A 17,902-nucleotide genomic window follows, 5' to 3' on the forward strand; every position below is an offset into this window, starting at 1 on the left:
ATACTCTCCTCTATATCCGATGGTTTTTCATCTCACACATCATCTAAGTCTTGTTGGCATAGTGCATCTAACAACGCCACATACTAAAATTGTTAGATCCATCGAATTTCTCCACATCAATTTTCGCATGATTGATATTCAAAGTCGTAGGAGATTTCTCTTTAGACGTAGAAGTTGTAGGAGTAATGGTGGACTCTGTCAACATACTATTCTCAAACTTTCACACACCCAAAACAATCCACAATAACCAAAGAAACACCCTCTTGGGAATTTCAACAAACATTTGATAGTCAAAAGAGAACCCAAATACCAACAACCGCAATAATCAACTAAGAAACTCACTTGAGAATTTCTTCAAATACTTGGACTCCTCCAATAACCACAAGTACAAACCCAAAGTAAAACCTTGGCTCTGATACCAATTTGTTGTGTAATGGAAGCGATAATAACTACAAATGGTAATAACAACAACAACAAAGATTTGAGTGGAGACATAAAATTTTGAGTGAATTACAACCAACTAAAGTAAACAAAGTATCGACTATGCAAGAAATAACCAACCAAGTAGTAGAGACACAAAGATTTGAGTGGTTTGGCTTATGCCTAATCTACAACCAAATGAGAAGTTTCAAATTGAGAGAATCAAATAGTGTTACACACTCATCTGATTCAATAGAACACCCAAAACCCCTTTTTAGAAGAGCTCACAAATCTCTCATCACCCTTTGGTTAAAACCCTAACTTTGTTTTTATAGTGTATCTAAAATTTCGAAGGAATACGAAATCTTGGCTTATTTCGGCATTTGGCTACCAAAGGCACATTAGGCCAATCATCCCAACAATATTTCCTCCCTTGCTCACGTCACCAGTGTGCAAGTTTGGTTTCGTGTGACCATCACATGCATCCTCGTCAATGCCTCTTCATTTCGATCTTCTGCCTCCACGCGTCACTTTTCCCCTTGTTCTTTTTGGTGGCTCCTAAATTCCCAACCTTTTACTTTCCCCTTTTGCCACTCCTGGCCTTCAAAGCCTGCTCAATTCTCTTTCTTTATTTCTTCCTTCACCTCTTCATCCCCAGTTCTTCACTCCTATTTTTCTCCGCAATTTTTATTGCCCTTCCCTTTTCCTGCAAATCATTCTTTTCCCCATCGGTGGTGCTTCTCGTTCTTGGACTCAATCCTTACTATAACCCTTCCGACGTGCTTGGTCTAGATAGGGCTTTGTTCCAAGTTGGTTTCTTTCTTCTCCTTGTTTCCATCTCTCTCTCACTTTCATTTTAGATTGCTTCTGTCCTTTGGGTTTCCCTACTCTTTGAATCTCTGCATCACCTTTGTCACTCTCACGATGTTTGAGTCTCGTTCCGGTGACTCTTCATCTTCCAGATCCAATGTGGTGGCGTCCCCTCCCCTTGTTGATAGCTCTGCGACCCCTTCCACATCTGGGAGACCCACCAGCTTACTGCCATCCCCATCTCGATTCCGTAGACCTGACTTAAAGGCAATTAGGGCTGCCTATGGAATTCCTGAGGATGTCATCCTAGAACATGTGCCTGAAGTAACACATTTCCCCCATTTAGTCCCTGACAAACCGGGGTATCTAGTAGCCATGGCCACTATTCAGCAAATTATATCCAGTCTGCAGTTCCCTTTATCACTTCTGGATGTCAAGGTGTGCAATCACTTCAATATCCCTCCCTGCCAATTTCTGGAGGATTATGTATGCCGCGAACTATTACAATAAGTAAGATCTTCTGTCATGACATAATTACTCATTATTACATAAAGAAGAGCACCAAGGATGTCACCGTGGGGTATCACTCTTTTTGTGTCTGCCCTAAAAAAAGCAATCGTCCGTCCTTCGTATCACTTCCTCGGACAAGACATGACATTATTATCCATTGTATGTTTCTGGGAACTTTCTATCCGCGGACCTTCCACCTGATATGACTCTTAATCAACTCGTTTTCCTGACCAGTAGTGAGTTTCCTTCTAATTTTTCTCTCTTGCATGTAATCCATGTCACGAAGTGAAATTTGGCAATCTCCCTGTGCAGGTTAGAGGACTGACTCTAAGTCGTGCATTTACGCGGGAGTAACTTCAACTATCTTTCATCAGCTCTGCAATCTAGGGTCTGCTCAATTTGACGTTCAAGGCATTCACCCCACCCTTGGTACTCTGCTGCTGTCCAACCTAGAACTCCACACAATTTGAAAGTATTATGCTCCGTACTACCGCCCTCCGCCCCCTAAAGAAAGAAAGCCCCAGGCCTCTCCCCCGACCTAGAAAAGACCACAACCCAAAAAGGGTACCTCTGACAAGCCTACCCTATGCAGATATACCAAAAAAATATTATCATCCCAAGCTCGAGCCTAGGCTTTGGCAGCTGAAGCTCTCCATGCTCAAGGTGAACTGCCCTCTCCATCTTGTCAAGGCACTATCCCTTTCTATAAAATGATTTTTGCATGGGAAGTGATAAGAGCCCAAAACTATAGTTTTAACCTCTTTAACAATATCGATTTTGACCAATTATGTGATTAATAAGTAAGAGTTAGTGCTTTTTATCGTGTTCTTATGTATTTCAGGCATTGGAGTCGGATATGTGCAGAAATGCCTTTTACGAGATAATAGAGCAAGGGTTGGTTGTTAAGAAGTTCTATGATTAAAGGCCAAGATCTAAGGAGAAAAATCCCATTTAAAGCTCGGTCAAAGCTAAAAAGTCAAAGTTAACGCGGGCAGAAACAACGCACAAAAGTCAATAGAACTTCCGAAGGCCGTATCTTTGGACTAAGACCTCAAAATTGGGCATACCTTATGTCAAAACGACCGGATCGGAAAGAGCGTTCTAATGGTTCAAGCCTTGACCCAATCAAAAGAGCAGAAGTGGATAAAAAAGGCTGTTGAAGTCAAATCCAGCTGAAAAGGCCTCTATGGACTGAAGAAATTAGGTTTTGGGCTCGATTTTTCGGCCCAAAACATGGCTCCTCAGCCCATGCATGAAAAAGTGGATCTTGTCTCCTCCATTTGAAGACACAAGACTTAGCTCTTAACTATCTAGTTTTTTTAGTTAGCGATTATCCAAGAACTTGTTTTTAGATCTAGTTTTTACATTCAATTAATTAGTTTTAGAACAAAGTAGATTATTATTTAGAATCAGATTTAGTTTTATAATAAAGTATTAGTTTTTCATTTCAATTTAGTTTATTGATTCAATTTTTATTTAGATTTAGTTATCTTAAATTCTTAATTAGTTTGTTTTAATTTGATAATTAGTATTCATAATCTTAGTTCTAAATTAGTTTTAAATTTAGTTTAATCCATTTTGAATCTTAGACTATTGTTAAATTAGATTATAAAGTTTAATTATTTATTCAATAATGAGTTGTTATATTTGTTCTTGTTTAAGAAATGATAGTATAATAATTCAAGGCTAAAACCTCCATTAGAGGGGTTTGAGAAAACATTGATGAAACTTGATTTCGATTAGTATAGAGTAGTTCGTAATGTTCTATTCTATTCTAGAAAGTAATTATTTCACCATTTGAGTAGCCTATATAATAGGTAAAATGATAGTTTGATCGGCATTTGATAATCACTTCCGCCATTAGCACCCACAAAACCCTAACCAAAATATAAAAAAGAAAAACCAAATCTCACCATGCCAATTAGGATTCCCCCACTCCAAAACTTCTCCACAACATCTCCACCACCATTACCAACAGTTTAAACCACCAAAAATACAAAAAAATCCAAACAAATTCGAACCACCACTGCAACCACTCCCAATTTTTGAGTGATTTGGATTCAAACTCGTTCCCTACATTGTTTCAAGCCCACAAATCGACTCCAAACTTCAATGGCTCAAAGACGAAGAATTTTCCGGAACAACCTTTTACTGCCAACCGCTTTAGGTCGTTTTTTCGTGACGAGATGATTAGGAGGGATTGGAATAGGTTGTGGTATTCGATAGATGATTTCTACCACTCCGATTCGGTCGAACAATTCTATAAGAAGAGGGAGTTGGGGGGAAACCCTTAGTACTGCTGTGTATTTGATGAATAGAACACCATCTAGTGTTCTGTCTTTTAGACGACCTTTAGATGTGCTGGCAGAACACTGTACTCTTCCACCTCATGTTCGTTTGCCTCCACGGATTTTTGGATGTGTAGTTTATGTGCACTTATCCTCCAAACATCGCACTAAACTTGATTCACGAGCTATACGATGTACCTTTGTTGGATATGGAACAACTCAAAAAGGATATAGATGTTACGATCCCATTACTCACAAATTTTATATCTCTATGGATGTTGTATTCCATGAATCCGAATTGTATTACTCCACCAAAGAAACCTGCACCGCACGGAATTTCGGAGGGGAGAATACTCCAGAAGGTGTTCCAGAAGTCAGTATTGCCGGTATTGAGAGTGGCACTAGTGGGGAGAATACTCCATAAGACAGTATTGCCGGTGTTGACCATGTTACTGATCTACCAATAGATAATCCAATCCATCACGCAACTTTATCACCACCGCCCTCTTCGGCATTACCTGAGGTATCTCTTTCTCCTTCAATTGAACATACTTTAAATTCTCACTACACCCTTCCACCACGTACTAATCGAGGTATACCACCTATTCAATATGAACCTGACCCCAAAGCCAAGATCAAATACCCAATAGGTAATCATGTTTCCTCATGCAAACTCTCGAACTCATATGCATCTTATGTGTGTCAATTATCATCTGTCGCTACACCTAGTACATTGCAGGAAGCTTTGACAGATACTCAATGGACAAAGGTTATGGATGAGGAAATGGATGCTCTTAAAAGAAATGGCACTTGGGATCTTGTTGCTTTACCATCTGGAAAAAAGACTGTTGGTTGCCGATGGATATTTACCGTCAAACACAAAGCAGATGGTACTATTGAAAGATTTAAAGCTCGCTTGGTGGCAAAATGATATACTCAATCCTATGGTGTGGATTATCAAGATACATTTGCACCTGTGGCTAAGCTCAATACAGTGCGAGTTCTCTTATCCTTGGCTGTTAATAAAGACTGGCCTCTTCTACAATTTGACGTTAAAAATGCTTTCTTACATGGCAATCTTACTGAAGATGTGTACATGGATCCACCTCCAGGAATTTCAGAATTCGAGAATACTTCATTAGTATGCAAGCTCAAGAAAGCCTTTTATGGACTTAAGCAATCTCCACGGGCATGGTTTGGTCGATTCACACAACCTATGGTCATGTTTGGGTACAAACAAAGCAATGTTGATCACACTTTGTTCTTGAAGCATAAAAATGGTAAACTCACTGTGTTGTTGATCATATAATGGATGACATGATAGTCACAGTAATGATGTGATGAAATTTCCGCCTACAATGTCATTTGACTTCTGAATTTGAGATGAAACAACTTGGCAATCTCAAGTATTTTTCAAAAAATTGAGGTTGCACACTCTCAAAGATGGTATATTTCTATCTCAAAGAAAGTACATCTTAGACTGTTGACCAAAGCAGGGGTTTCTCGGTGCAAACCACCTAATACACCCATTGAACAAAGACCACCACTCACTTTCCCATTGCTTGAGTGATCCAAGTACGCATTAAAGGACGCTACCAAAGACTTGTTGGGAGATTGATTTATTTGTCTCATACTCGACATGATATTGCCTATCGCGGTAAGTACAAGAAGCCAATTTATGCATGATCCACGCACCACATATGGATCTTTGTAGAAGCGCGATTCGAGATACTTAAAGTCGACTCGGGCAAAGGTCTATTATTCTCTAAACATGGACATTTGAATGTGGATGGATTTCTGATGCCGATCAAGGTGTTCCATTGATAATCGAAGATCTACCTCGGCTATCTCACTTTTGTTGGGGAACCTTTGTGACTTGGAGGAGTAAGAAACAATCGGTAGTCTCAAGATCCAAGTAGCAGGTTTAATAATGGGTATGGCATTAGGAGTGTGTGAGTTACTATGGCTGAAAATATTACTAACTGAATTGGGATTTCCTCCTCTACAAGCAATGAATCTCTATTGTGATAACACGTCTGCAATAGAAATTGCTTATAACCCTGTTCAACATGACAAAACCAAGCATGTAGAGATAGACAGGCATTTTATAAAAGAGAATCTTGATGCGGGCATAATCAGATTTCCTTTTGTCCGGTTAGCTCAACAACTTGCAGACATTCTGACTAAAGATGTGGCAACAAATGTGCTTACCAATTCTCTTATCAAGATGGGCATGAATGACATCCACGCACCACCTTGAGGAGGGGTGTTAGGATATATATCAAGTTTTCTATCATATAATTACGTGATAGGAAACTTCCCATAGAATGGTATCAATTCCTTATTCTTCTCCTAAAATTATGAGATTTACTTGTAATAATTAATCTATATAAACTCATGTAATGGTTACTACGTATATACAAGAAATAATACTCTTACATCTTATACATATAGAAGGCATCATCGCTGTTTTCAGCTGTTATGTTATGTTTTGCAAAGCCATCTTTCTTAAAAGAAAGTACGATCTTTTTTTTTCTAGGTGTAGGACGATACTCTCCAAGCAATCCAATAGATCCCCACAAAAGAGAAGCACGTGCAATATAAAAGAAACTTCAAAAACACAGTACACTTTGAATATTTGCAACTGCAGCAGATGAAACTGCGATTTTCTGACGACACCAAAGCCATTGCATTATTAAAAGGGCGAAGCTAACTTTTAACAAGGACCAAGAAAATGACGAAGGCAGAGCAATAACAAAGCTATTGCCCTATTAAAAGGCTAAAACAAATTCATACTAATAGCATCTAAAATATGAGATACTGTCATCAAATACCAAATTTCCAATAATTTAAGTGTTTTTTCATTTTCAGGAGAGACACATGTTGATAAAAATACAAAAAAAACACTAAATCCAAATTGGCTCGCGGTTGTGTGTTATTGGAAAAACGGAGGTTTTTTTAACACCGCATGGGCTTGGGCTAGAGTGTGGACTTCAATCACGCGATTTTGCGAAAACTGCGCCAGAGATTTGGAAAGAGAAAAAACAAAAAAGTTGATGTGCACACATAGGGCTAGGGCTTGGGCTTGGGCTTGGGCTTTAGTGGTGCGGTTTTCAAAAAGCCACATGGACTATATGATGCGGTTTATCCAAAACCGCCTCATTTGATGTCGAATGTTTGATGTTTCTCTTAAAATTGGTTGGTTTTTTTTTGTTTGGTTAAAAAATTTGATGTTTTCTTGGTTTCTCTCCTAAAAATGCTCTAACAAACCAAGACAATAACAACAAATATGCAACACAATATAACCAATTATGCTTCAAAATTACCCAATCTAACGTGTATCATGATTAATCGTAAAGAAAACATCAAACCCTGCCTAATACAGTACTGTAAAATCAGTATTGCAACTATAATATTTGTTCGAATGCTCAGAATTAAAAAGAACAAAACATTTTTCCTACAGGAGAATAGCCAAGTAAGTATTACCAATGATTTTAAGTAGCTTTACGATAACATAAAAGCCAAGTGACATTGACACGGAAGCATGTATCTTATATAAGCTTGTCAATGTCAGCTTATAATTACAGCTCCTCTTGAAAATAAAGTAATAATATGATGCCAGTCCTAAAAAAGTACATTAAGTTAATAAAACAATCGTTGAATGTCTAGACTAGGGGTGTGCATGGGTACCTAATTACCCGAACCGGAACCGGAATCATTTATAGTGGGTCTGGGTCCTCAAATGTTAGACCCATTTAAAGTTGGTCTTCCGTCTTCAAGAACCGACCCGATAAAGAACCGAACCCGTTAGAACCGAATAGTAAAAAACCGATGGGTACCCGAACCGAAACTGGAACCGATTAGTTTGATTTTGATATATAGAATTTAGTATTATATTACACTAAATAAAAACAAACCCAAACATTATTATTATATATAGTCTATATTTGTTAGGTGTAAAATTATACTAAATATATATAACATTTAGCATAATAGTGAATGTGTGTTATTAAATGCATCTTTTATAATATTACATTAAATATGTGTATTATAAATATTAATAATAATATTTACTTGTTCACGCTCTATAACGATAGTCGTGATACTATGAATTAACTTATGCACTGTCTATATTAACTAATACATGAACGTGTACGTGCTTGATATATTACATGTATATATATTAAATAACGAATACGTGCAATGCTAACTAACAATTGTAGTACATATGGTATTTATTCTATATATGACGCATTACATATAGTATAATATACATATGTTCGATTGAAAATTTACACATACATATAATGTATGAGAATGTATTTAAAATTTTTAGATAACTTTCAAATATTATTATTGAGTTTATGACCATTAGTTCTTATGAGAGGACAAAAATATCGATGACAAGTGTTATAGTCCTCGTAAACCAACTTTTATATCGGTTATATAACTAAAAATAATAATTTTAGCAATAAAAATGTATAACCCGATAAGGAACCGGAACCGGAACCGACTTAATTAATGGGTATGGGTCCGGGTTTTTAAAATATAAGAAAGAACCAAACCCGATAAAAACCGCTAAAAATAGACCCAGAACCGAAACCGGTAAGAACCGACCCATGAACACCCCTAGTCTCTAGATTAAGCTCCACAAACTAAAATTTCATCGTTTTTCTTTTCCTTTTTAATGTCATCAATCACAGATTCAATATATGTAATAACTAAAAACAGACCCCGCGAATAAATAATAATCTTCAATCTCAATCCAAATCAATCAAAACTTTTATCTAAAACCAGACAGTACCTATGTAGGGGAGTGATATTCTCTATCCAGCACGCGCTTAGCATGGTGGAACTAATGCACCGACCTATGATATCAGGTCGCATCCACGAGCCAACATCACGCCACAAGACAGATCGCAACATCACGCGAACTACACCAGGCAGTGACACAGACTCCCTATCCATAAGCAATCATGACTGAAGGAGTACTTGCACTAATCCTGACTGACAGTCACTGATCACGGCCGCAAGCTACTTGCTCAGACTGTCACTCCTCATCATCACAGCAGACCTATGTAGATATTTCTCACGTGCTCCCATGATCCACACCCCACGTTGGTGACATCCTCTACACGTGGAGGGTGAGGATACACTCCGAATCTCTATAAATACCACTCCTATGAACTACGCCAGACCTGATTCTACTCTGAGCCCAGCCCCCAGAGTAAGATACGTAGGCAGTTCGCTCCAAAAGCCGAACTCGGTCTCACCCATCCATCCATATCAGTCCCCCAGAGACTGTTTGTAAGGGAATATCACATCACACCTTTACATTGGCGCCGTCTGTGGTCTCGATTACTTGAGAAACCAAACCACTTTCACACTAATCAGTAACAAAAAACTAAACTAAAAGATTCTCAAGGCCCACGAAGCATGGTAAGCCCCGAGGCTCAATTCAACACTTTGGCCGGCCAGCTAGGAACAATGAACGAACAAATCGCCCAACTCGTGCAAGAAAACGTCACATTACGTGCACAAGTTGATACACAAAGCCCACTAGCTGGCACCGCAGACGACGACGTCATCAACGTCAGTCAACAGATCACCGAGCTAAACCAAAGGCTCGACAAGAATGCGGTCAAGAATGATTCCACCATGATAGTGCGTAAAATGTTGAAAACCTATCGCAAGATCTCCATTTGCCAAGTATTTCACAAGGTCTCACCTCCAGACTTTGTCCAACCACGGTTTCCACTGTATGACGGTCGTACATGCCCAGGCCAGCATATAGCACGATATGCTCAAAGCCTCGCGCTCTACAGCGCGCCAGAGTTCGACCATCTCCGATGCATGCTCTTTCCAAAGAAGTTTCCAAAGGACGCCCACTTGATTGGTTTTTCTCCCTCGAGCCGGACTCCATAAGAAGCTTCTCGAAGCCTTTACCGAATTGCTCGCGAGCCAAGACGCATTAATAAATGACGCAAGAAGGGTGATCTCAATTCACTCTTCCAACTCACTGGGCGTGGAGGAAACCTACGGCTCTTCTTAAGCCGGTTCAAAAACGTAACTCTTGGACATGGAAAGCGGCCTCAAGGAATCATTTGCCGCAGTTGGCTTTCACAACCGCCGCGACCAGAATAAACCGACCTAACCAGTGTCGCTCTTGAAAGACCAACCCGAACGCTATCGAAATGCGCTTCGAGTGGATAAATACATCAAGCCGCAAGAAGCTTTGCTAAAGCGTAAACGGAGAAGAAGAAGAAGAAGCCAGAAGAGGGACAGGTTTACGGAAGTAGCATCATCCTCTAGGAAGTTTAACCCCGACAACAAGGGCAACCATCCGCATCCAAACCAAGAAATGATCGGAATTTGCCGCGGCTCACCGTGATCTCCTAGTCACATACTAGAAAAATCAAGCGTCTTTGCATTCTACCGACTGGAGATAAGGCAGCCAACAGATCGCCTGCACCAGCCCTATCGCTTTTCACCGCATAATTGCCACGGAGACCGACGTCGCCGGGGCTTAAGCATTACTTGCAAGACTCGATCGGCCGGGCACATCAAGCAAGATAATTAATATAATCGACGGCTTACTCGCGCCACAAACTCATGGCTCGCAGGATAATGGCAGTCCCCACCCGTGACGGAGCGACCAGCGTTCTCAAAGTCGCCTCACGCAGAGGACGCCCCCAGAACGCGGCCCATCAAGATCGCCCAACCGGCCAAGAGGTCGCGAGCACGCATGTAACCATCCACATGATCACTCTTCAAGATGATTCCGCCTCAAGTTCACGGAAAACGGGCGCGCCAGAGGTGCCCTCCATGAAGTATACAATTTCTCTTCACAAGTTGCAGCCATGCCACGCAGTTCAGTGGCGAACAGAGATATCATTTTCTCGTGAGGCCGACCTCAACAAGGTCCGCCTCCCCGCGATAACGATGCACTCGTGGTCCACGCCAAAATCGCTGATCGGACCGTCAAGCGAAGTTTTGATCGACCACTCGAAGCTCTTTTGCGATATTTTGTTCTACCACACGATCCAAGAGATGAACTTACCAAAGTCGGTCTTCATAGACCCCATTGCACCCTCTTCGATTCAACGGCTCCAGAGCCGAATCCAATAGGAGATATCATCCTCCCGCCTCGGTGGGATCCGGGAAGACAAAGTCAGCTTTAACACGCACGCTTTCGGGTTCCTAGATACCAAGTCGCCCTACAACGCAATTCTAGGACGACGTTGATACATCGATGCGTGCCGCACCATCCACGCCGCATCAAGTCATCCGCTTTTCCGCCTAAGGGGAATGATGGAGCTTCAAGCAATCTCGAGGCCCATCATTGCAAACCAGATCATTGCCGCAACCAAGACCACGGAACCTCCCATCTCCGACAGCAACGAACCTACCAACTATACAATGGCCAAAGATTTAGTGGCTGAAGTGAGAACTAGCGCAACAAAACAGAACGCTGCCCCGATCTCGACCACTATCAAAGCAAAGAAAGCGCACTAACAAAGACAAATCCCGAGGTCGCCCCCATTGGAAAGCATCACTTAACAAGCAAAGTCTCGTGGCAACACCACCACCTCCTCTCCAACCAGAAGAAAGGGTGGAATCGCCTCAGTTGTTTTGTCACGCCAACAGCGATCATTTCGACTCGTTGTCGTGAACCACGAGGACGCCCCAGCCTTCGACGACTACTACCAACCAAAAAGACTAGCAAAGACTTTACAAAGAACAATCCTCCAGAGCGCCGGTAACGCATTGCGAGCCAAGCACCGACTCAAGACAAGCAAAACAAGTGAACTCGGGAACCCAAGACGAACTTAAACTCGTCTATGTGGGAGCCAACCTTGACCCCACACTTAAGGCTCAACTTGTAAATTTTCTGTCCATGAATAAAGATGTATTCGCTTTTGGTCGATATATCGATGTACCCGCGGTATAGACCCTAGTGTTGCATGCCACCGGTTAAATGTCAACCCCGGGCGCTAAACCGGTTCGACAAATAATTCTAGACGATTGTCACTACGCTTTCAAAAAGCAATCAACGATTTAGGTAGATAAGCTCAAACAAGTCGGTTTCATCCGAAGGTCGACTACCCAGAGTGGATCGCCAACATAGTGGCAAATTTAAAAGAATGGCACAAACCGCTTGAAAGGCCGACTTCACCAACGCCAATCAAGAAACTCCAAAAAAGACTTCCCCTACCAAGAATCGACCAACTAGTCGACCGTGACTTTGTGGGCACGAAGCCGCTATCATTCATGGACGCCAGATAGCGGGTACAATCGATACCACTAGTCAAGAAGATCGAGGAGAAGACATCATTTATCATCGAAAGCAAGGAATTTATTGTTACAACGTTCTCCCGCTCGACTAAAGAACGCAGGATTAACCTATCACGGGCTAGTAACTAACATGTTCCAGACATGTTAGGCGATACCATGGAGGTCTACATTGACGATATGGTTGTCAAAAAAAAAAGCAGCCGACCACCTCACTCACCTCGAAAGCAAGCCGTTCTCCGCACTATGACGAACCCGAATGAAGTCGAACCCGGAGAAGTGTCTTTTGCGCGCCCTCCGAAAATTTCTCGGATATCGTCTCTCAACGAGGCATCGAGCAAATCCAGACCAAATTCGGGCGTTCATCGACATGCCCGACCCGCAAACAAAGAAACAGATACAAAAGTTGTCAGGTATGGTCGCCGCACTCAACCGATTCATATCCAGAGCGTCAGACAAATGCCGACCGTTCTTACAGATACTCAAGAAAGGCGAGCAATTCTCATGGAACGATCAATGCCACCAAGCATTCGCCACCCTCAAGGAGTACCTCACAACACCTCCCGTCCTAGCCAAACCAACCGACGGAGAAACTTTGGGGCTCTATCTGGCGGTATCCGATTTCGCCATCAGTTCGGTCCTATTCAAGGATCTAACACAATTCAGAAAAAGCCGATCTACTTCACAAGCAAGACACTCACTCAGCCGAGAAGAACTACTCTTACATAGAAAGAGCGGTCCTTGCTTTGTTATACTCGGCAAGAAAATTCGCACCATATTTCCGTGCTCATCCAATCAAAGTGCTTTAGCGATCTCCCTTTGAAGAGGATTCTTCACAAAGAAAACAAGACTACCGGGATGGCAATATGGGTCAAGAGTCGGGCGAAGCACCACATGGACTTCGGCCCCGCCGCGATATCACGTATGGTCGTCGCTGCGGACTTCCTAGCAGATTTCCCAACCGACGACCCTAATTGGGAGGTCAAACCGAGGTCGCACTCCAAGAAAGCGAAGCATGCAAACAATCTGGTCCCTCTACGCCGATGGTTCCAAAGAACCCCGAGGCAAAGTGGTATGGGAATCGCCTTAGTCTCCCCGAGGGAGCTATGGTAGAAGAAGGCAGTTCGGATAGACTTCGCGAACGCCAAACAACGGCAGAGTAACGGCACTAATAATGGGAATGCTACGCGATCCAAATTTCGGAGTAAAGGAAATCCAAATCTTTAGTGACTCGCAGAATCGGTCGCTCGCCAGTTGCAAAAAGAGTACACTACCAAATACCGGGTAACCTCTCCAAATACCTTCAACTTGTTAACAATTTGCTTCCGGCCATTTAGCAGAGCGACGATATACCATTTTTTTTTTGCGGACGAGAACCGCCACGCAGATAGCTTGGCATACTTGGCCACTCTCGACATCGAACCGTGGTCCCTCGACAACCGATTATCGGCGTAGTCGACCGACCTGCTTACCAAGCGGACCAAGTCTTGACAATTAGCGACCTGTTCCCACTCTCTGAAGATCAGACGAGTCGCTCCTGGATGCAGCCTATTATACAAGATATCCAAAGACGCACACTCCCAGAGGAGCGCACAAAAGCCAAGAAGGTCCCACACCAAGCACGTAGCTATTGTTTGGTGAACGGCAGATTATTCCGCAAATCCGCCGGGGGACCCCATCTGAGATGTATCAATCCAGAGCAAGGCCAACTAATTTTTGCTGAAATTCACGAAGGAGAGTGCGGCAACCATGCTCGAGGTCGGTCACTAGCCCACAAAGCGATCTCCCAAGGGGTACCGCCTCAGATGCAGATCGATGCTAAAGCGTGATGTCCTCAAATGTGTCAAATGCCAAACATTTGGTCACAACATCATACAACCAGCCCGCGAACTGATTAACATCGCGAGTCCTTGGCCGTTCCACATGTGGGGCATGGACATTATGGGACCATTCATCCCTCAGAAGAGCACCGGCTTCCGCTTCGTCCTTGCTGCCACAGACTACTTCACTAAGTGGGTTGAAGCAATTCCGTTAGCACACGTCAAAGAATCACATGTCAGAAATTTCATTTGGACTCATATCATCACCCGGTTTGGCCTACCACATACACTGGTGATGGATAATGGCTCCCAGTTCCAAGGGCAAAACAAATCAAAGAGTTTCGCCAAATGGAAGATCGCTCATGCATTCTCTACACCACAAGACGCTTCAAAGCAATGGACAAGCAGAGGCCAAAGAATAAGGCCATTCCGAGAATTTGAAAAGAAAATTGAAAAGAACAAAAGCCGATTGGCCCAATCACCGGAGAACATACTGGCTCATCGCGACTACCGCTTCAAGCACCGGGCGAAGTCACCATTCTCCCTATGCTATGGCACGTAAGCCGCCATACCCACCGAAATGACAATCACGACAACCCGATCTGAACTTGTCGAAACAGCTTTAATGACTCGTTCTAGCTCGAGAGATCGACCTCCTCGAGGAACGGCGACCTAGCAGCCGTCCGAAAGTGGCAGCCTACCAACAGTCCTCAAGAGATCTTTACAACAAACGAAAGTACATCCACGATCTTTTCAACCGGGATCTCAGATTGAAGAAAACTCAAGACGATGCTAAGCTAGCACCAACATGGGAAGGCCCTTATCGTGGAACGGAACGCCGCTAAACGGGCGCCAGATAGATTAAAACCCAAGAAGGAAGGATGCCGCCCGACCATGGAACACATACTCTAAAACAATTTTACCAATAGTTGTATTACGATTGTAATTCCCGCTCCTGTGCACAACAAAGTTCAAATGAAAGAAACTCAAGATGGTATCATAAATGGCGGACCTACTCACATCTCCAAACCACACCTCTCACAGAGCAAGCTCCATACCTAAACACGCCATACGCCGCGGAGGACGCCGGGGCTAAAGCTTACAGCTCAACGCTTCTCGAAGTCTCGCTAAGTTGAGGACCTATACTTCTAGGATCAACTAAAGCGAACGCTTCAGAGCGTAACGCCCCTCGGGCTAAACACGCCATACGCCGAACGCGGACGCCTCGTGAGCTTACAGCTCAACGCCTCGAAGTCTCGCTAAGTTGAGGACCTATACTTCTAGGATCAACTAAGTTTGGTGAACGCTCAGAGCAAAAACCCTCGGGGGGGCTAAACACGCCATACGCCAGACGCCTCGGGAGCTGTGCTCAACGCCTCTCCGAAGTCTCGCTAAGTTGGGGGCATACACTTTTCGATTCAACTAAGCGAACGCCTCAGAGCGTAACGCCCTCGAGGGGGATAAACACGCGCCATACGCCGCAAGACGCCTCAGAGCTTATGTGCTCAACGCTTCCGAAGTCTCGCTAAGTTGGGGGCATACACTTTTCGATTCAAACTAAGCGAGAGAACGCTCAGAGCGTAACGCCTCGGGGGCTAAACACGCCATACGCGAAGACGCCTTCAGAGCTTACAGCTCAACGCTCCGAAGTCTCGCTAAGTTGGGGCATACACTTTTCGAATCAACTAAGCGAACGCCAGAGCATTACCCCGACGACTAAAACAAACTCTCATCCGAAAGCAGACGCCCTAGAGAGCTTACGTGCTCATAGCCTCTTTCATCCTCACTAGACAAGAACCGATATTCCTAGGGTTCACTAACGAAGAACGCCCCCTGAGCACCATAACCCATGAGCTTGCGGGGGCAAGGCCCCTTTCGCCCTAAAAGATCAAACACTTACATAGCGGTTCCGTGCATTGCCATAGCAAAGATAACATGTAACAAGAATACATTTTGATGACAAAAATTCATAAACGTAATCAAAGCCATGAACAAATCGTAACCACAACATATACATCATTAATCAAGTGTTCACCAAAAGAAGCACACATAGCGGATCCGTTGAAATCATTCGAGAAAGCAGCACCGACCGGCTGGTCTACCCAGAAAATCCGTGTCGGTTACCAACTTACAAATATAAAGCGGAACGAATCGCCACTTTCGTGGAAACCAGGTTCTCCAAAATCAAAAGAAGCGAGCCGCTTTCGGTTTAAAAAACGCAGCTCTAATGTTTAACCCTCTTAGGGGCAAAGAAAACACGCGGTCAAATCAAACAAAATGAAAAAACGATCCTCACCAATAGTCGAATCAAAGATCACGGAGCGGAATTACACATGTTTATCCTCGTGAACTATCGGTCGAGGGAACATGCCCGGGTACCGCAGAACAACACGCGATACCGCCTCTTGAAAGCACCATCCGCCTTCTTAAGCCGACAAGATTTCGCCCGCTTTTGGCTTGCATCACTACAGTAAAGTGGTATACGCGTCCCCGAGCCTTTACGGGCAACCCTCCGGCATTGCTTCGGCAGTGCTTTCGGTGACTTCCGCGATCTCCACTTGCGATCGCCATCGACGCAAAGAAGTTTCGCGATTCTCATCAAGAACAAAGACGACATCTAGCCAACATAGTCTCCAAATTTTTCTTATCGGCTACCCGAAAGCAGCTCAGCAGACATCCAAATTCGACTTCGGGCATCGATATCGATCGAGGCGTTGCCAGACAACCCTCTTCAGCCTTTATCATAACCAAAGAAGAAAACTACAAGTACGGAAGCACGATGAAAATCAATCAAAGAGGACAACCGAAAAATAATAACAAACAACGCCCTCACCAAACATTTCGCCATGTCCATGGTCCCCAAGAGATGTATCCATGTCGTCGCCCTCGACCTCAGCCTTTGTCCCTCGCCCAAAGACAATACCCCTCGAAGACTTCGTCGCCGCTATAGCGCTGGAGTGGAAGCCGCAATCGAGCGCTTTTACAAAGACGCCTCTTCCCCGACATCCCGACGTAGAAGAACTCACTCCCCATCGCCCCCAACGCCGAGGCTGAAGCCCCACTAGCGACGTGGCCCCCGCCTGTGTCGCCTCCATCCGCTCGGGCGATTCGGGGACGCCGTCCTCCGGTGGGGCTTAATTCGATCACAACACCTCCAAGTAGGGCCGCCACCTCCGGGGCCGTTTAGCTTTTTGGACCCCGACGCTACCGCCTTCCTCTTGCCACGGTCCTCGTGCACGTGAGGATGAAACTCCATTTCCTCCATCAGTAGAGGAGAGCTCTCTCGCACACTGCCTTCTCCCCTACTAAAAGCGTAACACCGAGCCATAGAAAAATCTAAAGCACAAGGAACAAAACAAAGCCAATAAGCGAGAGACAGCATCCAACGTCACTATCAAAAGAATGAAAGAACAAACTTACCTAAGAAGATGACCGACGAAAGCAAGCAAGTTCGAGGAGAAGAAGGCAAAGAAGAATAGAAGTCCAAATGCCGTTGCTCCCCCCGAACATTTCTATTTATGCAAAGGAAACGCTCTTCCCGAGGCAACTCATTAAGGCATCGAGACGCCAAACGCCCAATCCAACTGGCAACCATCATTTCATATTTCACAGACCCTTCATCTCCGCGACACGCGCTCCAAAGACGCGATCAGTAATGGAAGTGACCATCGCCACGGGACTTCCTTCCGTGCATTTATATACTGATTAGCTAGAGGACGCTAACACCGGCTACACGCAAAACATTTCAAGGGTGACACAGGT

Source organism: Coptis chinensis, chromosome 6 (assembly GCF_015680905.1).
Source record: "Coptis chinensis isolate HL-2020 chromosome 6, ASM1568090v1, whole genome shotgun sequence".
Taxonomy (NCBI): Eukaryota; Viridiplantae; Streptophyta; class Magnoliopsida; order Ranunculales; family Ranunculaceae; genus Coptis; species Coptis chinensis.